The 16493-nt window shown below is 48.5% G+C and overlaps 1 protein-coding gene across 3 annotated transcripts in view; it reads left to right on the top strand.

Moving 5' to 3' along the window:
* LOC125457606 (ephrin type-A receptor 3) overlaps window positions 1-16493 on the top strand; it is a 340233-nt gene that overhangs the window by 1018 nt on the left and 322722 nt on the right. The window lies entirely within an intron of this gene.

Raw genomic sequence — 16493 nt, 5'->3', positions numbered from 1 at the left:
GTGCAGGCTAGGTGGATTCGCCACGCTAAATTGTCCTGTAGTGTTGAAGGTTGTGTGGGTTAGCTGTCGGTAATGCTGGAATAGGGTAGAGGGTGGGTCTTGGTGGAAGGGTCTTCGGAGGGGCGGCGTAGGGTCGATGGGCCGAACGGCCTGCTTCCACGATGTCAGGACTCTTGTTCCGTAATGAGTCGTTCTCCACTACCCCAAGTGAAACACCAGGTGGCAGTCTTTCTCGTCTCGGGTTTCGCCGCTGCTGATTTGAATTAAGATTTAATTCCGTTCTGCAAACTTCTTAATTAAGGAGTTTTACCACGATCAGCCTCGTTTTCCCTTCACCCCGACCACTTTCTTTTCTTTATAGTAACATCGCCCTTTGTCAAACTGGGAAAATGTGTAACATTTTAAAGCCTTTCCTATAGACTTGTAAACGTTTAACTTTGCGCCAGCTTTTTTGAAAATGGTCAATGTTGGAGACATGTAGATTGAACATACAAATAGTACAGCGTAGAAACAGGCCGTTCGGCCCACCCGTGTTTGCGCTGACCATGGTGCCATTCTGAATTAATCCTCTCTGCCTGCACGTGATCTCTATCCCTCTGTTCCCTGTCCTTGTGCCTGTCTGAATGCCCCTTAAAGGTTTCCCTGGTATCTGCTTCGACTACCTCCCTTGACTGACGAAGGCCAGCCACTTCGTGTAGTCTGGCACTGAAAGGTGTTCTCAAAGCGTTGAAAACCCACTCTCCCACCCCCTCCCCTCCTTTTTGGGAATAAAATGAACTGACTCCCTGTCATCCATGATAAATCTCAAGTTCCCCACCTGAGATAGTGAGTTTTATTGGGACGCTATTTTCCAGAGGTTTGGGCCGTGTTATTATCGTCTTGCTATTGGACGGTTCTTGTGCAATGGTAGTGTCCCTACCTCTGAGTCAGGGGTCTAGATTCGAGATCCACCTGCTCGAGGGGTGTGTGCCAACATCACTAAACAGGCTGGCTTCTGTGCATGTGGACATCCCAGTGTTTTAATAAGGGGTGAGTGTCACAAATAAGTTCAGTAATGAATCCATCCTGTAGCCACACATTTCCAGCAGGGGTCACTAGACAGCATTGGAATCAGCTCAGCCTCCCACTTAACCAATTCTCTACATACAATACCGAGGCTCGAAAGCCAATTGTACACAGGGTAGGATCATCCTCAAAATGGGGCTGAATATCTTTCTCCTGCTCCCACTAGAAACAACTATATTTTTAAACTGCAGATTCTGACTTGACTTTCGCCACATTTACGTGAACAATATCTGCAGTGCCCTCATAGACTCATGTTTATGATTAAGCGATGTGGGGAACGTAAAGTGTGTATTTCTGTTGTTAGGCTTCACAGTAAGCTATTTTTGGAAATGGTTTATGTTTAACTGAGTTAACCTTTTCGTTAAAGAAAGTGTCTTCTTTTTCTTTTAATCTTATGACCCCAGAAAGAATGATGCCTGAGAAGATAATTCGGTACAATCAGCCATCAAACCTGCCACCTTACTGGTCTGTGTGGCTTATCAACACGCAGGATGCTTTTATCTAGCTCTCTGATTGAGGTGCTCTGCTCTCTGGCACACGGCATATTTAGACCAGCGCACTAATGGAAAGAATGGATCAGTCAACCTTTTGCATCAGCTAACATCTTTAGCAAGAAAGGCTTTACATTTATACAGAGCCGTCCCACTTGTTGGCTGTAATGGGCTTTAGAATACTCTGTGAGCACTTTTAAAGTGTCAAGTCATCATTGGGCTGTTCTCTCATTGGAGAGAGATGTCTGGTGGTGATTTAACCTGAGGGTCACCATGCCTCGGGTGATAGGAGAGGTTGAGAAGGAGAGTCCTTCACGGTAACCTCAGCTGGTGTGGGGAAATGTTGGTATCACACTGCTTCACAACCCAACTGTCTAGCCAACTGAGCTAAAACGACTCCTTCAAACAGCAACGACACTTTGAATGTGGGAAATATGGCAGACAATTTTCTGCACTGCAGGGTCCAAACAGCAGTATGACAATGGCCAGATAAAATGCTTCTTAGATGATGTTTAAAGAATAAGTGTGACCAGGCCGCTGGGGAGAAGTCATCTGCCCACCTTCACAATAGTACCATAGGTTCCCTTTTGTCCACGTAAAAAGATCTGTCTGGGCCTCAGCGTAATAGCTCATCTGAAAGATGACATGCCTGATTCTCCCAGGACTGCACTGGAGAACTAGCCCAGATTTCAAATGCAATTCTTCTGTCATGCATGTGGATAATAGAGAAGACAAAGAATAGGTTTGCACAGGACTACTGGCAGATCACAAATGATGAAATATTGACCTTACAGGAAAAAAAAGTCAAAATTTCAAACTTTGCAGTATTTTACCAGTAATAAAAAGTGACCTGATGGGTCAAAAGGAGATCCGTCAATATTTAGAGAGAATTAGGGGCAACCGGAGAAGAAAGTGAAATATTCAGAAATAGTTTGGCTGTCAATATCTTTTCTCATGAAACATTTTTTAAAGGTTCCACAAATGTTCCATGTCCTTTGATCTCTTAAAGCTGAAACTTTGTTGGAGATCTCCAACTGTGTGAAACTTGATGGAATCTCATGAAAGAGCAAATGCAGCTGCAAAAGAGAAAGAAAATGAGCAGCAGAATAAAGAGGAGTAATAGAAATAATGCTCTTGGGGATGGGAAGTAAGAGATGAATGTGGTACTTCTTTCCAGCGTACTCAAGTATCACAACACTTTGATTTTGTTTATTGAACTAGGACATTTTTTGTCTTTGTTTTGCTGTTGTTGATAATTAGAGGAACAAGGGTTTTTTTAAAATTATGGCTCAAAGGTTAGCACTGCTGTCTCACAGTGTCGGGAGCCTGGGTTTGATTCCACCTTTGGGTGTGTCTGTGTTGAGTTTGCATGCTCTCCCCGTGTCTGCGTGGGTTTCCTCTGGGTCCTTCAGTTTCCTCCAAAAGTCTAAAGATGTGCAGACTAGGTGGATTGGCTATTCTAAATTGCCTGTAGCGTTCAGGGATGTGTAGATTACGTGAGCCAAGGGCGGGGGCGCGGGTGGTGGGAATAGGGAATGGGGGATGGGTCAGGGTGGGATGCTCTGAAGGTCAGTGTAGACTTGTTGGGTCAAAGGGCCTGTTTTCGTGCCCAATGGTTCGATGATCTATACCGAGCATATGTGCATTGACGTTCCTTTCAGCTCACAAACCATGAACTTATAGCAAAACAAGCAGATAATGTCAGCCATTGACTGAGCAGTTTCTTGTGTCCAGTCGTCAGAACTTTAGCACCAACCTGCTCTGGAATATTCAGTTGATTGGATTTGGACCTATGTATTTATTTGTGTTCCGCCATGGCCGCATCAGATGGAGAGAAGACTTAACAGGTCATTTTTATCTAGTTGTATATGCAATACTCAACTGCACTGATATCAATGAGGTAGCGCTGTGACTTTGCAGGCAAGGCTTTTATTTAACTGTTCCTTGAAGATGTTGGCTTTTGTCACACCCAGGCTAATGTGCAGAAGTACACCCACTTAGGTAAAGGATGGGTGTGCCAACACAAGTTGTTCACCAACAAGAGCCAGTGAATAAACCTGAGGAGTCTGGCTTATCGTTCCCTCTTGCTCATCCTGGGAGCCTGCTGGCCAGGTGTAATGTCCCTGCTGTGGAGATCAGCTAGCTCAACAGACAGCAAGAGAATCAATTCAGGCCCAGAAACAGAAATTCCTGGAAAAGGTCTGGCAGCAGCTGTGGAGAGAAATCAGAGTTAACGTTTCAGGTCGAGTGGCCCTTCCTCCAAATAGTTCTTTCAGTTCTGAACAGTTCAGGGACTCTGGACCTTGTGACTGTTCTTAGTACTTGAGGGATGTCTTTACCCACAAAGGCATTAGAAAAGCTCTCCTTATTTCTGAGGAAGGGTCACTGGGCCCAAAACATTAACTCTGATTTTTTTTTCTTCTTCAGATGCTGCCAGACCTGCTGAGAATTTCCAGCAACTTTGTTTTTTCTCTCCCTATTTCTAATTCCCTTCACAAAATGATCGTTATAAAATCATTGAATAACACAGCATAGGTTAATTATGTTTATGCTTTGCCAGATATATAGCTGATTGCAGCATTTTGACAATAACTCAATTTATAAAGCAAAGATACATAATGGATCTCTTGTATGTGGGCACCAAGTCTATACAGGAGATGTTAGTACAAGTAATTTAACAAATGGTGAAAGTGGTATTTTTCAAGGGAGGGTCTTAAAGGAAGAGGGGGGGTCAGTAAGGCAGAGGACTTTAGGGTACAAACTCAGGTAAGAGTGGCTCAGTATCCCATTACACAGTGCAACCTCACATTTAATTCTCCACGATGATATGACCTACCAACATAATGTTAGGACTACACATGGCCATTCCTTTCCCATGAATATCACACAATTTAGGTTTCTAATTGGATGCCTTGTTCTGTAAAAATGATTTCATCATCATACCAATTATAAAATGAAGACAAGGAACAGCTCCGCGTATGAAGCACGTCACATTTAGCTGATGTGATTTCTTCTTAAAGTGCATTGGCGTCTCAATATAGTCAATTATGTAAGTGAACTCTAATACGTGTGCTTCTTATAAAATAGCCCCTTTATGAATAGGAATACTGTACCTAAGTTTTTAAAATTCGTAACTGTAATGTGCTGTCTATAGATCTTCAAAAGATTATGTTAAGGGTGTTGAATTTATTTATTGAGATGCCAAGATGCTTGCGTCAATGCTCACGGATACACTCAGACTTGTGCACAAGCCTTAAATGTTGCCAGCCCTGTTTTCTTTTAATCAAGCTATATCATGGCAACTGTAAGGAAGGTGAGACTTGAACTCAGGCTTCCCTGCTCAGAGATTGGGTGAAGGGTTCTTGTGATCATTCTCCCCATGCACACCCCTGCCCCCTCGTGCTAATCTCCTTGAACATAATTTAAACATAGATCACAGATAACTTGGCTCCTCCAAACGACACACAGCTTGAGCTAAAAATGTTGCTTGTTTCTCACTTCTGTATGTAACAACTTGGCAAAACAAGAAATGAGCATATAGATTAATAGGGGTTGAAGCAGCAAAATCTTGCAGATACTATCTGTTTTGAATAAGCGAAATGGCCTGGTTAAAATTGTATCACAAACCAGCCATCCAGCCAACTAAGCTAAATTGCCCCATTGTGTCAGAGTGCTGCCAATAGTGTGAATTCAATTCTTGTACCAGCTGCGATCACCACAAACGTTCTGTTTTCTCAACTTTGTCCCCTTGCCTGAGACATAGTGACCCTCCGGGTTAAATCCCCATTAGTTGTCTCTCTAATGAGAGAACAACTGTATGGTCCAACAGGAGTATGGTGACTTTTTAGCATCAGCTTTTTACTACTTTAATGTGGGGGTGGCATTGTGGCTCAGTGGTTAATTCCAGCCTTGGGTGACTGTCTGTGTGGAATTTGCACATTCTCTGTGTCTGTGTGGGTTTCCTTTGGATGCTACAGTCTCCTCCCACAGTCCAGAGATGTGCAAGTTAGTTGGATTGACCATGCAAAATTACCCATAGTGTCCAGGGGTGTACAGGCTGGGTGAATTAGCCATGGGAAATGCAGGGTTACTGAGATAGAGTGGGTCTGGAGGGTCGGTGTGGATTCGATGGGCCAAATAGCTGGCATCCACACTGTAGGAATTCTATGATTTTGAAACTGTACATAGAAAAATACAGTGCAGAACAGGCTCTTTGGCCCTTGATGTCGCACCGACTTGTGAACTAACAATGTGGATGGTGGGGGTGGGGGGGAAGAGGCAGATATATATGCCAAAGACAAACCGTCCATTCTTCAAGAATGAATCATAGTTAGTTTGATTTGAAATAATGAGTGTTAATTAAATAAATAAGACATAGTTGTAAAGACCTGTTCACATTCTCAGCATGTCACAAAGCACCACGTCTTGTGTCCAGCAAAACAGTACAAACAGCAAATCGCTAGTTTTGTTGATGTTTGGTTGAGATAAACATTGAACAAGCTAATGAGTTTTGAGAAGATTTGTAGCTCAGATTGAGTTTCTGGATGTGAGTTTGCTCGCTGAGCTGGAAGGTTAGTGTTCAGACGTTTCGTCACCTTTTTTTTATTTGAAAAAATATACTTTATTCATAGAATGTACAAAAAATAAAACATTTATACACCTACCCAGTCATGCAAGCCACTCCGGGTTACCCGGGGGTACGTACACCAACTAAAGGAAAAAAAACAGAGAAAAAAAAAACAAAGCAAAGAAACCGCCCCGGCAGTCGTCACCCCGCACAGTCCCAGTTGGCCCCCTGACCAGTTGGGGAAGGCGCCAGCTGGGCCCAGTTACCGGATAGGATTCTTTTCCCTTTTCTGGACGAGGGGGCTCATACGGTGGTCTTTCCCCACCGTGCCTTGGCGGCGGCTGCCCCAAGCTTTAGCACGTCCCTCAGCATGTCGCCCTGGACCTTGGAGTGCACCAGCCTGCAACACTTGGTCGGGGTCAGTACTTTCAGCTGGCAGACCAGCAAGTTGCGGGCAGACCAAAGAGCGTCTTTCACCGCATTGATGGTCCTCCAGGCGCAGTTGATGTTGGTCTCGGTGTACGTCCCCGGAAACAGCCCGTACAGCACGGAGTCCCGTGTCACGGAGCTGCTCGGGACGAACCTCGACAAATACCACTGCATCCCCCTCCAGACCTCCTGAGCATAGGCACACTCCAGAAGGAGGTGATCGACAGTCTCGTCCCCCCCGCAGCCACCTCGAGGGCAGCGTGCGGTGGTGCAGAGATTCCGGGCGTGCATAAAGGATCTCACTGGCAGAGCCCCTCTCACCGCCAGCCAAGCAATGTCCTTGTGCTTGTTTGAAAGTTCTGGCGATGAGGCATTCTGCCAAACGACGTTGGCAGGCTGCGTGGGGAACCACACGACGGGATCCACCCTCTCCTTTTCCCGAAGGGTCCTGAGGATACTACGTGCTGACCACTGCCTGACGGCCTTGTGATCAAAGGTGTTCCCTTTCAAAAATTTCTCCACGAAGGACAGGTGGTACGGAACGGTCCAACTACTCGGAGCGTTCCACGGCAACGAGGCCAGGCCCATCCTTCGCAACACCGGGGACAGGTAGAACCTCAGTAAGTAGTGACACTTGGTGTTTGCATACTGAGGATCTACGCACAGCTTGATGCAGCCGCACACAAAGGTAGCCGTCAGGGCGAGGGTGGCGTTCGTTACGCCCTTTCCCCCATTTCCCAGGTCTTTGTACATGGTATCCCTGTGGACCCGGTCCATCCTCGACCCCCAAATGAAGTGGAAGATGGCCCGGGTGACCGCAGCGGCGCAGGTCCAGGTAATAGGCCAGGCCTGCGCCACATAAAACAGTACCGAAAGCCCCTCGCACCTGACAACGAGGTTCTTACCCGCGGTGGAGAGGGACCGGAGCGTCCACCTGCCCAGCTTCTGCTTCAATTTGGCGATACGCTCCTCCCAAGTCTTAGTGCATGCCCCAGCTCCACCAAACCAAACACCCAGCACCTTCAGGTAGTCTGTCCTGACGGTGAAGGGGATGAAGGAGCGGTCGTCCCAGTTCCCGAAGAACATGACCTCGCTCTTACCCCTATTGACTTTGGCACCCGAGGCCAGTTCAAACTGGCCGCAGATGTCCAACAGCCTACTCACCGACCGATCGGTGCAGAAGACGGCGACATCGTCCATGTACAGAGAGGTCTTGACCTGAAGGCCTCCGCTGCCTGGGATAGTCACACCCTTCAGGCTCACGTCCTTCCTGATGGAGGCGGCGAAGGGCTCCACACAGCACACGAACAAGGCAGGAGAGAGCGGGCAGTCCTGCCTGACTCCAGATCTAACAGGAAAACTATCTGATTCCCACCCGTTGATCGAGAGTGCGCTAACGATGTTGGCGTAGAGCAGCCGGATCCAATTGCGGATGCCCTCCCTGAACCCCAATTTGGACAGGACGTCCCTCATGTAAGCATGAGAGACTCTGTCGAAGGCCTTCTCCTGGTCCAGGCTGACGAGGCAGGTGTCCACCCGCCTGTCCTGTACGTAGGCGATCGTATCCCTGATGAGCGCGAGGCTCTCAGCGATCTTCCTGCCTGGCACAGCACAGGTTTGGTCAGAGTGAATCACTGACTCCAGGACAGACCTGACCCGGTTGGCAATGACCTTGGCCAGGATTTTGTAGTCCACGTTTAAAAGTGAAATGGGACGCCAATTCTTAATTTCTTCCCTCTCCCCCTTCCTCTTGTAATTGAGGGTGATGATGCCCTTCCTCCTGGACTTGCACATTTCCCCTGCCCAAAGCGCACTATCGTACACCTCCAGCAGGTTCTGGCCGACCAGGTCCCACAGAGCAGAATACAGCTCGACCGGTAAGCCGTCACTTCCGGGAGTCCTATTCCTCTGCAAGGACTTGAGGGTTCTGGCCAGCTCGTCCAGGGATATCGGCCGGTCCAGCCACTCCCTCGTGCCGTCGTCTAAGACCTCCGTGATAGACGACAGGAACGACTCGGAGGCCGTGCTGTCCGTGGGCTACGTGTCGTACAGTCCGGCATAGAAGGATCTGCTGATCCTCAAAACGTTGGGCCGCGATGACGTCACCGAGCCGTCGTCCTCCTTCAGCCGGCTAAGCACAGAGCTCTCTTTGTGCACCTTCTGAAAGAAGAAACGCGAGCTCGTCTCGTCCTGCTCCATGGAGCGGACCCTGGACCGGAAGATTATCCTGGAGGCCTCCACGGCGAAGAGCGAGGCTTGCTGGCCCCTCACCTCGCGGAGGTCCTCCGTGAGATCGATCCCCATCAACTGCAGAAGGAGCAGGTTCTGCACCCTTTTCTGGAGTCGCGACAGATTTCCCCGCCTCTCTCTTGCCTTCTGAACACCCTTGAGGACAAAGAACCTCTTGATGTTCTCCTTCACCGTCTCCCACCAGTCGCCTGGAGACTCAAAGAGGGGTTTCACGGTTCTCCAACCGGCGTACTCCCTCTTAAGCTCCTCGACGTTCTCTGGTGTCAATAGAGTCATGTTGAGCTTCCACGTCCCCTTGCCGGCCGGCTGGTCGTCCTGAAAGTGACAGTCGGCCAACAGGAGGCAGTGGTCAGAGAAGAACACCGGCTCGATGCCGGTGGACCTGACCGAGAACGTCCGTGACACAAACAGGAAGTCTATCCTTGAGCGGATAGACCCGTCTGGCCGTGACCAGGTGTACCTCTGCTGCGCTCCGTCTGCAGGGGTGCTGAAGACGTTGAGCAGCTTGGCGTCCTTCACCGTGCCCATCAGGAATCTGGACGTGACGTCCAGTTGAATCCCCCCACCCGCTGTCCCCAGGCCGGATCTCCCATCTGCATCAATGATGCAGTTGAAGTCTCCGCCTAGGATGACCGGCCTGGACGTAGCCAGCAGGGGTGGAAGCCGCTGCAGGACGGCCAACCGCTCACTCCGTACCGCTGGGGCGTACGCGTTGATCACCCTCAGGGGAGCGTTCCTGTAGGTGACATCAGCCACTAGGAGGCGCCCCCCCACCACCTCCTGAACTTGAGAGTTGGTGAAGTCGCGCCCCCGCAGCAGAATAGCCAGGCCCGAGGAGCGACAGTCATTACCCCCCGACCAGATCGAAGGCCCACAGGTCCAGGCGCCGGACCATTTCCCGTACCTGCCGAGGTGCGGTATCCCGCACTCCTGCAGAAGCAGGAGGTCCGCCTTGACGGTGGTCAGGTAGGCCAACATGGACACACATCTCGCGGTTGACTTGACGCTGCGCACATTAATGCTCGCAACTCGTACCCCCATTGTGGGCAGTGACCGCAGTACCCTCCCCAAGTCCAAGGTCCAGCCCCTCCATCTGTCCCTTCATGCCCATTGCCTGGGCTAACTGCTGGACGCTCTCCGGGCTCAGGAAACCGACCGTGCTGCCTTCCAGGTGGCATCCCCCCATCAGGGGTGCGGAGGCAGGGGGGTCCGGCTCCGGGTCACGCTGGGGACGCGCTGTTTCCTCCTTCCCGCCTGGAAGTTCCGGGGGGGCCCTCCGGTGCTCCAGCGGCACTTGACTGGGTGTCGGAGGGAGCCTCAGGACGCCTCCCGTCACCTGGAAGCGGGGTGCTGCTTTCCTTCCCCCTCGCGACCTTTAACTTCTGCTTCGGGTGGGCCCTCTCCGAATCCTCCTCGTCAGAAGAGCTCTTATAGCCCCCCTGTAGCTGCCTCTTCCCGCCTGATTGTTGCGGTTCCTGGGCCCATCGACGCACCTTCCTCCTCGCTTTCCGGACTGTTGTCCACTCCCCTGGGTCACCTGTCACCGCCTCCATTGGCTCCGGGTTGTCGGGGGGGATCGGAGCCTGCAGGGGTGCTTTCCTGCCTCGGGCCCATCCTGCAGGGCTGGGCCCTCCTGCATGGCCTGGCCCTCCTGCACATTAGTGGGGTCCTTGCTGGGCCCTTGTGCCTTCCTCTCCTCCGGGGGGGCTGGCCCCGCATTTCCCCTGCCGGCGACCTGGGCGTAGGTGGTACCCCGCCGCGGGCATGCCCTATAGAAGTGGCCCGCTTCCCCGCAAAGGTTGCAGCTTCTCTCTCGTGGGCAATCCTTTGCAAGGTGTCCCTCCTCCCTGCAGTTCCTGCAGATGGTGGCTTTGCAGTCGGCCGCTATGTGACCTGACCTACCACAGGCATGGCAGACTTTGGGTTGCCCTGCATAGGTCAGGTAGCCCCTGCTCCCGCCGATCGCGAAGCTGGACGGTGGGTGTGCAACATTCCCGTCTGCGCCCATCCTCAGCGTCACCTTGACCTGCCTCTTACTCGTCCAGATGCCAAAGGGGTCCACGATGTCAGTTAGGTCCCCTTCCACCTTCACATACCTTCCGAGGAAGGTCAGGACATCAACTGCTGGCACATGCGGGTTGTACATATGTACAGTCACCATACGGCTCCTCTGTGCTGGCATCACAAACAGTGGGACAGCGATCAATACAGAGAGGGGGCCCTCACCTCCTTTCTCCTTGAAAACCTCCAGGAAGCGCTCGCAAAGCTTGGCACTCCGGAAGGTCACGTCGTAAAAACCTCCTCCGGGGAAATCCTGCAGGCAGTAAATGTCCGCAGCAGCAAACCCACAACAGTCCAACAGGACCCTCTTCACGAAGAAGGTGCGGTCCACAGGTGCACCTTCATCCACCTTCTTTACAGAAACACGGATGGTGTTCCGGACCCCCTGACCTGGGGCACGAGCACTTGCCGCAGCCATCGTTGCAGGTTGGCTGCTCCCCTGAACCAGCGTTAGGCCGAAGCCAGCATTAAGATCCACTGGTCGCAAGGGTGCACAGCCAACCCGACGTCCTCCTTTCACCTCCAAGATCGCACTCTCGTCCTCTCGGTCCACAAGAGAGTGGGTCTTTATTGTGTTCGAGATGTAAGCTAGTTCACTGAGCTTGCCGGTTTGTTCCCAGATGTTTCGTCACCATTCTAGGTAACATCAACAGTGAGCCTCCGGTGAAGCACTGGTGTTATGTCCTGCTTTCTATTTATCTGTTTAGGGTTCCTTGGGTTGGTGATGTCATTTCCAGTGTTGGTGATGTCATTTCCTGTTCTTTTTCTCAGAGGATGGTAGATGGGCTCCAAATCAATGTGTCTGTTGACGGAGTTCTGGTTGGAATGCCATGCTTTTAGGAATTCTCATGTGTTTGGCTTGTCCTGGGATGGATGTGTTGTCCCAATCAAAGTGATGTCCTTCCTCATCTGTACGTAAGGATACTAGTGATAGTGGGTCATGTCGTTTTGTGGCTAGTTGATGTTCATGTATCCTGGTGGCTAGTTTTCTGCCTGTTTGTCCAAAGTAGTGTTTGTCACAGTTCTTGCAAGGTATTTTGTAAATGACGTTTGTTTTGCTTGTTGTCTGTGTAGGGTCTCCAGCATAGCATTTACCACAGCGGGCTCTCCTTTTCAGGCAAAGCTCTATCTGCTTTTCCTTCAATAGTGTCAAGGGTTCTTTTACATTTATCTGAGGTGGAACCTTGGTCCAATGGTATCTCCAAAGTCAGTACCTTCAATAGTGCAGCATTCCCTCAGTATTACGCTCAACCGCAATACTGTTTATTTTCTCAAGTCTTTCTGTAATTTGACTCAAGGGATGAGTGTGCTGCCATGGAATCATGTCAAATAATCACGGACCTTATCCTCAGTATTTTTTACCTTCCTTCTTCCATTCATGCCACACAAAAATTACACATCTGTGCTAGCCTGGCATTTACAGCTGTGCAAACGCTAGTTTAGGATATTACCATTTTACTACTGGGACTGAGTTTGAATGCAACCCAAATCGATTGAATTCCATTCTCAGCTGTCTGGCAACAGTTTTCATAGATTCTTTAGTGAAATGAGTCTGGGCAGTTTCAACTCATTTCCCAGTGAGCACCTCCATATAAAACCTTAATCCAACACTAATTATCTTTAATTGGATAATTCCATGTCTGCAAAGGGCAGCCTGCTGTGGAGATTGGAAATTCTATGCTGGAGACTGAATAATAGGTGTAGTTTGCTAAATTAATTCTACTGCAATACTGACCGGTTTTCAAACTGAGATCTGAGTCCCTGTTAGCCCACCTCCCTCCGCTGCACCCCAAACCTCCAACAGAAAACAACTATAAAAATTGCAATGGCACCTGGAGCCGAGTAAATTTTATTGTCAAATTTCTGAATTCGTTGATGTTATAAACTGGTTCTATTAATGCCAGATATTAATAAACAAATGATGCAGTTACCCCTTTTAGGAACTGGATTTTTTTTTCTCCCCGGACGTAAGGACAGGTGTATCAACAGAAGTCTAAAAATCCACTGTGCACACAGAGCTGTCTGAATTTAGAAATGGTATTTACGCTAAAAAAAAACAGTGCAATAGGGATCTTAAAGGCACTATTAAGCATGTTGGGACTTTGTTGTGGCCATTTCGGAGACATGGATAGAGCAGGGACAGGAATGGTTGTTGCAGGTTCCGGGATTCAGATGTTTCAGTAAAAACAGAGAAGATGGTAACGGGGGGTAGGTGTGGCATTGTTGGTCAAGGACAGTATGACAGTTGCAGAAAGGATGTTTGGGGACTCGTCAACTGAGGTAGTATGGGCTGAGGTTAGAAATAGGAAAGGAGAGGTCACCCTGTTGGAAGTTTTCTATAGGCCTCCAAATAGTTCCAGAGATGTAGAGGAAAGGATAGCAAAGATGATGCTCGATAGGAGTGAGAGAGACAGGGTAGTTGTCATGGGGGACTTCAACTTTCCAAATATTGGCTGGGAACACTGTAGTTCGAGTACTATAGGTGGGTCAGTTTTTGTCCAGAGGGCTTCCTGACACAGTATGTAGATAGGCTAACAAGGGGCGAAGCAACATTAGATTTGGTACTGGGTAATGACCCTGGCCAGGTGTTAGATTTGGAAGTAGGTGAGCACTTTGGTGATAGCGATCACAATTCTGTTATGTTTACTTTAGTGATGGAAAGGGATAGGTGTATACCACTGGGCAAGAGTTATAGCTGGGGGAAAGGCAATTACGATGAGATTAGGCAAGATTTAGGGAGCATAGGATGGGGAAGGAAACTGCAGGGGATGGGCACATTAGAAATGTGGAGCTTATTCAAGGAAAAGCTTCTGTGTGTCCTAGATAAGTATGTACCTGTCAGGCAGGGAGGAAGCTGTAAAGCGCGGGAGCTGGGGTTTATGAAGGAAGTGGAATCTATGGTCAAGAGGAAGAAGAAGGCTTATGTTAGGATGAGATGTGAAGGCTCAGGGCGCTTGAGGGCTACGAGGTAGCCAGGAAAGACCAAAAGACCGACCTCAGGAGAGCCAGGAGGAGACATGAGAAGTTGTTGGTGGATAGGATCAGGGGAAACCCTAAGGCTTTCTATAGGTATTTAAGGAATAAAAGAATGACGGAAGTAAGATTAGGCCCAATCAAGGATAGTAGTGGTAAGTTGTGTGTGGAGTCAGAGGAGATAGGGAAGCGCTAAATGAATATTTTTCAACAGTATTCACTCTAGAAAATGACAATGTTGTTGAGGAGAATACTGAGATACAGGCTACTAGACTAGGTGGGATTGAAGCTCACAAGGAAGAAGTATTAGAAATCCTACAGAGGGTGAAGATAGATAAGCCCCCTGGGCCGGAGGGGATTTATCCTCGGATCCTCTGGGAAGCCAGGGAGGAGATTGCCGAGCCTTTGGCATTGATCTTTAACTTGTCATTGTCTACAGGAATAGTGCCAGACGACTGGAGGATAGCAAATGTGGTTCCCCTGTTCAAGGGGAGTAGAGACAACCCTGGTAATTATAGGCCAGTGAGCCTTACCTCAGTTATCAATATCAATAAAATACAGCACAGGAACAGGCCTTTCGGTCCACCAAGCCTGTGCCAACCCCTAATCCTTACTTAGACCCTCTGTTCGTGTGTCTATCCAGATAAGTGTTAAATATTGCCATCACGCCTGCTTTCCACCACCTCTGGTGGCAGTGCGTTCCAGACACCTACTGCCCCCCCGCCGTGTGAAACATCCTCCCCTGCACGTCACCCCCAAACTTTGTCTCCTCTCACCTTGAGCCTCTTGTGGTTGACCTGTCCAACCGAGAGAGAGAAAGCCTCTGACTACCCACCCTCTCTGTGCCTGTCATAATTTTGTAGACCCTCCCCCAAGCAAAGCCAGTTACAGCACGATAGCGGGCCCTCCGAGCCCACGCCAACTAAAACCCCCCCTCCTGGTAAAGTGTTGGAAAAGGTTATAAGGGTTAGGATTTATAATCATCGAGAAAAGAATAAATTGATGAGGGATAGTCAGCATGGTTTTGTGAAGGGTAGGTCGTGCCTTCTTTGAGAAGGTGACAAAACAGGTTGATGAGGGTAAACCGGTTGATGTGGTGTATATGGGTTTCAGCAAGGTGTTCGATAAGGTTCCCCACAGTAGGCTATTGTATAAAATGCGGAGTAATGGGATTGTTGGAGATATAGCAGTTTGGGTCGGAAATTGGCTCGCTGAAAGAAGACAGAAGGTGGTAGTTGATGGGAAATGTTCATCCTGGAGACCAGTTACTAGTGGTGTACTGCAAGGGTCGGTGTTGGGTCCACTGCTGTTTGTCATTTTTATAAATGACCTGGATGAGGGCGTAGAAGGATGGGTTAGTAAATTTGCAGACAACACTAAGGTCGGTGGAGTTGTGGACAGTGACGAAGGATGCTGTAGGTTGCAGAGAGACATAGATAAGCTGCAGAGCTGGGCTGAGAGGTGGCAAATGGAGCTTAATGCAGACAAGTGTGAGGTGATGCACTTTGGTAGGAGTAACCGGAAGGCAAAGTACTGGGCTAATGGTAAGATTCTTAGCAGTGTAGATGAGCAGAGAGATCTCGGTGTCCATGTACACAGATCCTTGAAAGTTGCCACCCAGGTTGACAGGGCTGTTAAGAAGGCATACAGTGTTTTAGCTTTTATTAATAGAGGGATCGAGTTCCGGAACTGAGAGGTTATGCTGCAGCTGTACAAAACTCTGCTGCGGCCACACTTGGAGTATTGTGTACAGTTCTGGTCACCGCATTATAAGAAGGATGTGGAAGCTTTGGAAAGGGTGCAGAGGAGATTTACTCGGATGTCGCCTGGTATGGCGGGAAGGTCTTACGAGGAAAGGCTGAGGGACTTGAGCCTGTTTTCATTAGAGAGAAGAAGGTTGAGAGGTGACTTAATTGAAACATATAAAATAATCAGAGGGTTAGATAGGGTGGATAGGGAGAGCTTTTTTCCTAGGATGGTGACGGCGAGCACGAGGGGGCATAGCATTAAATTGAGCGGTGAAAGATATAGGACAGATGTCAGAGGTAGTTTCTTTACTCGGAGAGTAGTAAGGGAATGGAACGCTTTGCCTGCAACGGTAGTAGATTCCCCAACTTTAGGTACATTTAAGTAGTCATTGGATGAGCATATGGACGTACATGGAGTAGTGTAGGTTAGATGGGCTTCAGATTGGTATGACAGGTCAGCACAACATCAAGGGCCGAAGGGCCTGTACTGTGCTGTTATGTTCTATGTATATATCACTAATCTTTTTTTATAGACTTAATATTGGGGATTTGAGGTTTGTTCAAATTGATAGAATAGGGATTTAAGCGTAATACTTGCACCATTTTCCCCTTCCTCTAACGTTTCTGCTAATTCAATTAACCCAATTAAATTGGTTAATTATTTTAAATTATTCAAGGATAATTTTTTTCCAATTACAGAAATACCTACCTTAACAACCAGCAATGCATTTTGATATGATAGTGCACAAGAAACTTGAACTTTTTAAAATCATCTTAATAATACTTATTGTTGTTGTTGTTGCTGTTTTTATTACCCTGCTTCTATGTCGATAGAGTCCGCATCACGTATCTTGGATGTGGCCCAAGTTTATGTTCAACTGGGATAGGAGGAGTGCACTGACATCAGTA

This window comes from Stegostoma tigrinum, chromosome 14 (genome assembly GCF_030684315.1).
Source record: "Stegostoma tigrinum isolate sSteTig4 chromosome 14, sSteTig4.hap1, whole genome shotgun sequence".
In the NCBI taxonomy this organism is placed as follows: domain Eukaryota; kingdom Metazoa; phylum Chordata; class Chondrichthyes; order Orectolobiformes; family Stegostomatidae; genus Stegostoma; species Stegostoma tigrinum.
Note: the sequence above shows the minus strand (reverse complement) of the source record. Positions and strands in the feature narration are given on the sequence as shown.